The sequence below is a fragment of the Myotis yumanensis genome, unplaced genomic scaffold (genome assembly GCF_028538775.1).
Source record: "Myotis yumanensis isolate MYYU_CA2020_CCGP unplaced genomic scaffold, mMyoYum1.0.hap1 SCAF_3, whole genome shotgun sequence".
NCBI classification, from domain to species: domain Eukaryota; kingdom Metazoa; phylum Chordata; class Mammalia; order Chiroptera; family Vespertilionidae; genus Myotis; species Myotis yumanensis.
This window is the reverse complement of record NW_027223754.1, coordinates 125845671-125854667: the sequence shown is the minus strand read 5'-3', so window position 1 is coordinate 125854667 and position 8997 is coordinate 125845671. Positions and strand designations below refer to the sequence as shown.

At 43.7% G+C, this 8997-nt stretch overlaps 1 non-coding gene across 1 annotated transcript; it reads right to left on the bottom strand.

Moving 5' to 3' along the window:
* Window positions 1–298: 298 nt before the first annotated feature.
* LOC139007800 (U6 spliceosomal RNA) lies at window positions 299–402 on the bottom strand. The gene has a single exon (XR_011470960.1). It is a non-coding gene; the product is annotated as a U6 spliceosomal RNA (small nuclear RNA).
* Between the last annotated feature and the right edge of the window lie 8595 nt (window positions 403–8997).

Here is an 8997-nt window from a genome sequence, read left to right as displayed (position 1 = left end):
TGTTACCGCTGGATTCATTTCTTGCTGCAGTTTCTCAGCCTTGTTGAGCTTGGCCTTGGGTACTCAGCATTTTCGGGCTTGACCTGATTTTCTCCAGTAAGATTTTCTCTTTCTGGGGAAGAAAAAAAATGCAGTAAAAAAAAGGGAAACTATATAGTGAGAATGCCAAGGAATGTCTGAGAATATGAATCATGGGGAAGAGAGTTCTTGAATTTATCTTTCCCAACGTTATTTTTATCTAGGAGAAAGAGATTTCCTTCTTGTGCCCCTGTATGTACAATTTCTTTTTCTTTTTTCTATTAATATGGAATTGCTCGCGAATTTGCGTGTCATCCTTGCGCAGGGGCCATGCTCATCTCTGTATCGCTCCCATTTTAATGTATGTGCTGCTGAAGTGAGTGCAATTTCTTAACTTGCTTGTGAAGTTCCTGCTTGGGGAGAGGGAGAGAGGGAGAGAAAAATTGATCTGTTGCTCCACCCATCTATGAACATATAGACACTTTGAATACCTGTTTCTGTCTCTGTTGGCTCTTTCCTCCCACACCCATGTGGCTGTGAGAAGCATTTGAACAGGCCCCACAAACGGAGCTAATAATCCCACGAAGTTAGGTCTTGTGCATTTTGGAGGCTGAGGTATGAGGAATGGAGATTGTCAGCACAATACATGCAACCGCTCCTGGCGTTCTGGATGTTGCAGCTCATTAGCTGTAGTAACACCTCAAGGAGTGGCCTGGTTTCCTGCCTCCCCAAGGCAACCAAGTGGGGAGGAAAAGAGAGCATCTGTACTGCGCCCCACACATCCCCATCCAGGGACGCACTGCTCGCCTCAGGCATCCAACAGCCCCACGGAGGAACCGTGGGCCAACCTCCCGCCCCATGTTACAGGAAGCAGGACGAGAAAAGGGAGTGGCTGCAAGTTTGAATGTCAGGACCACCTGATGCACTGCAGATTCTAGGGTCCCCTTGATCCGCAGGATAGGCTAACAGGATAGACTAACAGTAGTATAGAAACATATTTTATGTTTTGATGGAAAACCATGCATACCCCTCTATAGCATACCCTTCCAGGCTGTGAGATTCTAGCCTGTGCATTGTATTTAAATTATTTTGTAGGCAACTGATAGTGATTTAATTGATCCTCCTCTCCCAACCATCCTTAGCCCTTTGGAAAAAACAGTTTTATGTCCATTTGCAAATCACCCCAACATTTTATTTACTTGTATAAATCTGTGCTGTTTTGATTTTTTCCCCCTTTGAAACAATTGTTGAATAGTGTCTCCCAAAAATATATGTTGAAGTTCTAATTCCTAGTACCTGTGAATGGGACGTTATTTGGAAATAGGATCTTTGCAGATGAGGTCATTGGGGTGGCCAATATGACTATGTTCATATACAAAAGGTGAAATTTAGCCCAGCTCAGTGGTTGAGTGTAGACTTATGAACCAGGAGGTCACAGTTTGATTCCCGATCAGGGCACATGCCCAGGTTGCAGGTCAATCCCAATGTGGGGGGTGCGGGAGGCAGCCAATCAAAGATTCTCTCTCTCTCTCTCATCCTTTATGTTTCTATCTCTCACTCCTTCTCCCTTCCTCTCTGAAATCAATAAAAATATTTTTTAAGTTAAATTTGGACAAAGAGATGGGCTTGCACCCAAGGAGAGCCCCATGTGAAGAGGTCAGGGAGAGAAGGCACAGATCGAGGTAACACAAACACAAACTAAGGACGGCCAAGCACTGTCAGCAAACCACCAGCAGCCTGGAGAAAGGTATGGAGCAAACCCTCCCTCAGAAGGGACAAACCCTGTCAACATCCTGATCTCAGACTTCCAGCCCCCATTCTGTGAGAGAATACATTTGTGTCATTAAGCCACCCAGTTTGTGTTACTTTGCTATGGCAACTGTGGCAAACTAGTAAATCAGTTATACCATCTGGCTAGTTCCCTTGTATCATATGAATAAAATTATTTTTTTAATTAAATTTTATTGGAGTGACATTGGTCAACATGAACAGATAGGCTTTATGTGTGGATTTCTAAGTTACAAAATCGTATATAGCACCATGTGTCCACCACCCAAAGTCAAGTCTTCTCCTGTCGCCTCATATTAGGACCCCCTTCTCCCCCCAACTCCCGGTAACCCCCAGCAACCACTGCTGTTTGTGTTCATAAGTTTCAGTTTTATATCCCACATATGAGTGAAATTGTATGGTTCTTAGCTTTTTCGGTCTAACTTATTTCACTTAGTATAATGTTATCAAGATCCATCCATATTGTTGTAAATGATGCTATTTCATCCTTTCTCATGGCTGAGTAGTATTCCATTGTGTATACATACCACCATCTTCTTTATCCAGTCCTCTATCATAGGGCACTTTGGCTGTTTCCATGTCTTGGGCATCGTGAATAACGCTGTAATGAACATAAGGGTGCATATATCTTTGTATAAATGATTTTGAGTTTTTCGGGTATATACCCAGGAGTGGGGGCATTGGGTCATATGGCAGCTCTATTCTTAAGGTAAAAATAAATGAATGGGACTATATCAAATTGAACAGCTTCTGCACAGCAAAAGAAATGGACAACAAACAGGCAGCCAACTAGATGGGAGATGATAGTTGCAAACAGTAGCTCCAACAAAAGGTTCAATTTCCAAAATATATAAAGAACTCGTAAAACTTAACACCAGCCCTAGCCAGTTTGCCTCAGTGGATAGAGTGTCGGCCTACGGACTGAAGGGTCCCAGGTTTGATTCCAGTCAAGGGCACATGCCTGAGTTGTGGTCTCGATCCCCAGTAGGGGGCATGCAGGAGGTGGCCATCAATGATTTTCTCTCATCATTGATGTTTCTATCTCTCTCTCCCTCTCCCTTTCTCTCTGAAATCAATAAAGATATATTAAAAAACAAAATAAAGCAAAAAAACTTAACATCAAACAAATAAACAATCCAATCATAAAGTGGGCTGAGGACCTGAAAATACACCTCTCCCAAGAAGTCATGCAAGCAGCCAATAGATATATGAAAAGATGTTCAACCTCACTGGCAATTAGGGAAATGCAAATTCAAACTACAATGAGATACCACCTCACACCTGTTAGAGTGGCCATTATCAACAAGACAAGCAATAACAAGTGTTGGAGAGGTTGTGGATAAAAAGGAACCCTCATTCACTGCTGGTGGGAATGTAGACTGGTATAACCACTATGGAAAGCAGTCTGGCTATTCCTCAAAAAAGTAAAATTTTAACACTTGTTCATTTTATATCTGTATTAAAGTCACGAGTTTACCTTTTCCTGGAAATTACCTCTCAGTAAGATAAATGGATCTTCTGTTGTCCCTCTCCATTCATAAAGACTTCTCAGCCAGGACAATTGCTCAGTAGTCTTTGTTTCATTGAGCTGTTGGGTTGCATAAAGGCATCACAGTATATCTTTTTAAAAACAACCCATAATTGGGAACTAACCTGATCGAATGGGCTGCCTCCCCTCATTCAGATAAAGGATGGACGGAAATGAAGCTCTCGCAGCTGCCAGGCTCTGTGCTGAGCACTTGATACTCTGCAGGTCATTTTTTAAATGCCTACCCATCAGTCACCCGCCTCCTTCAGTGGTAAAAGAGCTCCAGTGTTGGAGCAGTAGTGTTCCCCTTTCCCCCACTTCTCGGGGAAGGAGGCCTTATCCTGACTGCTCTAGGACTTCCAGGGGGTTAACCAGGCATGGCTGAGAGGAAGGGCCAGAGGAAGAGATTCCAAAAGTAAGGTCTCATGCTCTTAAAAGGAGCTATGTGAGGGAAAGCACACTCTTTTTATGAGTCTACACGTGATGCCAGAACCATGGCATCCATCTCGTGGTCACGAGAACAGCTAGCTTGACTAAGGGCCAAATTGGTCACACCAAATATGACAGAACAGAAAGAAGGAAATCCCTGGCTTCTTGATAGCAGTTTTGAGCCACTGAGCTAACCGAGGCTAAAACTGGTCTTCCTTGAGACTTCCTGGAATGTGAGAAGTAAGTATTGAAGCAAGTCGAATGAGAGTTTTCTCTTCCCTACATCCAAAAGCATCCTGTACCCTATAAGAGATCTTTGAACATTCTCATTTTACTGATGAGAACCTGAGGTTCAGAGAATTTATAACTGGCATCCAAGGTAACCTATCCAAGGTCACCCATAAGACAAAATTTGTATCCAACTCAAAATCCAAACCCATCCTCTCTCCACTACCATTTACCTCTTCTATGTTTATTATCGGTCACTGAAAAAAAAAAAAAAAGACTAATTTCTTCTTGTTTTTTGTTTGTTAAAGTGTCATAAGAGGCCATAGAGCATAGTCGGTAAGGGCAAACTAGGTGTTGGACAGATCTGGGTTTAAATCTGTCTCTATGTGACCTTAGGCAAGTCACTTAACCCCTTTAAGCCTCAGTTTGCTCATATAGAAGGGGATAGAAATTACTATAATATAAGGTTGTGATGAGGATGAAATAAAACTACAGACATAAAGTACTTATCACAGATCCTGGCACATTATACATGCACAGAACAAAATTGGTTCCTATTATTGTGCCCTGCAATGCTACCCTCCCTCTTAAATAGACAGCTGGCATTTTTATTGTGAAGAGAACATCCTGTTCCCCATGCACAGAGTGGTGTCAACTTGACTCCAGACTCGGCAGGGTCTCCCCTCACCCTGCTAAGACCGTGAGCCCCTCCTCTTCCTGCCCAGCCAGCACCATCAAAAGAGCCCAGCTCCCCGGGAGCCGCTGGCATTCCTTGGTGGAGCCCGGCCTGGTTTTGTCTCTACTCACATTACCGCCCCCCTCCGGGCTCCGAGAGCTTTGATGTTCACGTGGCTGCCTGGCAGGGGCAGGAGGATAAAACCCTACTTGTTCCCTCTCTCTACAATAAGACCTTTGGCAATTTAGAGGGACAGCGAGATAAAAGACTGGGGGTTTTTTCTTTCTTTTTATTTTTTTTTTTCAACAACAAATGGTGGTTTGTCTTTACCAGCTGCTCCTTCAGAGCCACCCCAGCATCAAAGAGCATGAAATCTGCAAGAAGCCAAGGCAGGGGAGATCTATCCCACCCTGTGGGGAATTCGCCTGCCCACAAGACAAACAGAATTCGGGCCTGTGTGCAGTGTGTCCCACTGGGGTGATCTAACCTCACACTCCCACCCCATCCCCAAAACTTTGTTTTCTTAGCGTTCACACTGTGCCACTTTAGGCTTGGCACACAGACAAGAGAGGGACAGGGAGGGACCTGGAGAAAGGAAAGCTCAGCTTGTCTCGTGGGTAAATCTTGAGTTGATTTGACATCCTCCAGTCCAGAGGGCTTAATGTGGGCAGGCTGTGTATATAGAACATTCAGGCTCTGCTCCACGTCCACGTGACCACGTGCAAGTGGAGGAGGAAAGAGAATAATCCACCTGCATGACAATGAGGCCTATTGTTTTTCATGATGCCCTATGTGTCAGGTCCTGTGCACTCTATCAGGTAGGTAGGTAGACTACTTTCCCCGTTTTACAGATGTAGAAGCTGAAGTCAGTTTTCCAAAGTCACATCCTAAGGGGCAGGGGCAGGAATTAGATCTGCACCAAATTCAGACCTGCACCAAAGTGTGCGTTCTTAACCAGAGATAATAGTCTGCTTTCCGCAAGGAGTGACTTTGAAAACTGTCAAGCGAGACACACTTGTAGGACATGTGTTACTCATTGAGTTGTGCCTCCAAAAAAAGATGTTAAAGACCCCAGTACCTGTGAAGGTGACCTTGTTTGGAAATAGGGTCTTTGCAGATGTAATAAAGTTAAACTGAGGACGTACTGGATTAGCGTGGACCTTAATCCAATGGCTGGTGTCCTTATAACGGAAGGGGGATTTGTATACAGAATCTGCACAGAGGAACGAAGACAGCCATGTGGGGCAGAGGCAGGTACTGGAGTGATGCTGACACAGGTCACGGAATGCCAAGGACTGCCAGCAACCACCGGAAATGAGGACGAGGTGAGGAAGGGCCTTCTCCTAGGGCAGTGGTTCTCAACCTTCCTAATGCCGAGACCCTTTACTACAGTTCCTCATGTTGTGGTGTCCCCCAACCATAAAATTATTTTCGTTGCTACTTCATAACTGTAATTTTGCTACTGTTATGAATTGTAATGTAAATATCTGATATGCAGGGTATATTTGCATTGTTACAAATTGAACATAATTAAAGCATAGTGATTAATCACAAAAAACAATATGTAATTATATATGTGTTTTCTGATGGTCTTAGGCGACCCCTGTGAAAGGGTCGTTCGACCCCCAAAGGGGTCTCGACCCACAGGTTGAGAACCGCTGTCCTAGGGCCTTCGAGAGAACACAGCTCTGCCAACATCTTGATTTTGGACTTCTGGACTCCAGAGCTGTGAGAGAATAAACTTCTGTTGTTTCAAGCCATCAAGTTTGTGGTACTGTATTAAGGTAGCCCTAGGAAACTAATGAAGCATCTCTCTTTGTGAGGTTGGAGAGAGAGAGAGAGTTGGAAGGGGGGTGGGAGCAGGGAGCGAGGATGCTATTGTGAAGTAAGGGATGAGAAAGAAAAGGTGAACTGGAACCAAGTTTGATGGCTCAGCTCCTTGAAAGTGAGAAGAGTGAAAGAAAGTTCCGACACTGCCTGCCAGCGAGGGGAGGGATTGGGAAAAAGCAGATGCTGCCATAGTTGGCCCAGTGACAATGACCTTGCCCCACACCACCACGCCAGCCTTCTCACACCTCAACAGGGCTCTTACATCAGACTCTTCTTCGGTTACTACACTCAGGGAACATGTATTTAGCACTCACAAAGTGACTGGTGCTGAAGAGGCTGGGGATGAGGGCCAGAGAGCAGCATAAGGAACAAGGATCTAGGAGCCTCACAGTTTATTTAGCCTGGTGGTTCTTCACCTCTCTGTCATCCTAGAAAGTGTGTACTCCAACCTTTAGCCCATCCCAAGTTGGATGGGGCATTCACCCCCTCGCTGGGCCCTTTCCCACCCCTTTATCATAATGCGTGGGCATTGCCCGGCCAGCGTGGCTCAGTGTGGTTGAGCATCGACCTACAAACCAGGAGATCACAGGTCCATTCCCAATCAGGGCACATGTCGGGTTGTGGGTGGGCTAGATCCCCAGTGTGGGGAGTGCAGGAGGCAACTGATGGATGAATCTCACTCATCATTGATGTTTCTATCTCTCTCTCCCTCACCCTTCCTCTCTGAAATCAATAAAAATATATTTTAAAATAATAATAATACTTGGGCATTGTACTGTGTTTCTCTTTATATATTTGTATACAGAGACAGGTAGATGATAGATAAATGGATGGAGAGAGAGAGAGAGAGAGAGAGAGAGAGAGAGAGAGAATAAACAGGTGATAGATAGATAGATAGATAGATAGATAGATAGATAGATAATAGATAGATAGATAGAATGGCTCCTCCATTAGGTTGTGAGCTTCTGGAAGGCAAGGCAGCATCCTGTTCAATTCTGCCTGGTCAGTGCCTTCACAGATCTTGCTGATAGTAGTTGATAGTAAATAGTTGATCAATAAATGTCCAGGGTATTCTAAAACAAAAAGATTTTTAAGTAATTGAAAAATAGGCAAAGGACATAAATGCACGAATGACAGAATGAAGAAATATAAATGGCTCTTAGTCACATGGAAAGATGCTCAACTCTAGTCATAGCAAGAGGCATACAAGTTAAAGCTACACTGAGACAATGTCTCACCTCTCAGGCTGGCAAAGGTGACAAGATATTGTGTTGGGAGGCTGTGGACACTAGCAGACTCATTGGTGCTCACAGGTGTGCAACAGATAACTGTAAGGAGGTCAATTAGGCAAGGTCTATCAAAATTACAAGTATGTTTCCCCGGGGGAGTATTACAAATATTACAAAATTACAATATGCCACCTCTGGGGAGATCTGCAGTGCAGCTCACAGCTACACCAGCAAACATAAAACTGGAGCGTGTGCAGCATTGTTTGCAAGAGCAAAAGATCTGAAGCAATTCAAGGGCCCTTCTCTGGAGGACTGGGAAAATAAACTGTGGTGCTTGAATAAGAACGAAGAAGATAAAGACTTTATTCATATGCGCTTAATTTGCATTAAGAGACACTGGGAGGAGTCACGTGAAACTAATGACTGTAGTTCCCTAGGTGGGAGCAGGAAGCAGGGTAAGTAGCTGGGGAGGGAGCAAGATTACTCAAGTCATGTTTTCACATCATTTTTATTCATGTATTTCCTAGTCAAAAATAATAATAAATAAAGATTAAAAACAAAAAGCATGTAATATCATGTAAGGTTTAGATAATATTGTTGGAAAGGTCTCTTGAACACTGCAGGCAGGCACATGAGGAAAAAATAAAAAACACTCGAAACTCAAAATAAATTAAAATTTCAAAATACCTTGAAATGTATCCACTTGGTCAACCAATTTCCTGGAAGATTAAAGATGAGATCTATTTTCCTTAAGAACAAAAACTGCGGTGAAAAACAATACCAGTCAAAAGCCCTTCAGCTATCTGAAGGAAAAGTCCCATTGCCCACTGTGGGGAATTTCATAGCTCAGGACACGATTTGCCTAGCTACTCAGTTCTCTCATTTTCCCCCTGCCAATCCCACTGGAATTCCACTTATTTCCTACTTTCAGCCTTCCCTAGCCATGTTCAGCCTCTTTCTCAGACCCAGTATCCTCACATACCTTGACTTCTTCACACTCCACCGAATTCCATCAAAGCCTGGCTCCATACACCCTTCAGATTTTTAATTAAAAACTTAGATGCCTCATGGAAGTGAAATGCCCTGCCCAACCCAAGACACTATGACTCATTAAACCCTATGGAAGATAGACACCATCATAATGCATTTTATCAGCATTTTCAGATGGAAAAATAAATAAAAAGGGCCTAGAGAACAGAGCACTTTGTCCAAGGTTATGCTGTGAGGGGCGGTGGGGCCAGGATGGAAATGAAGCACTCTGACTTAAGAGC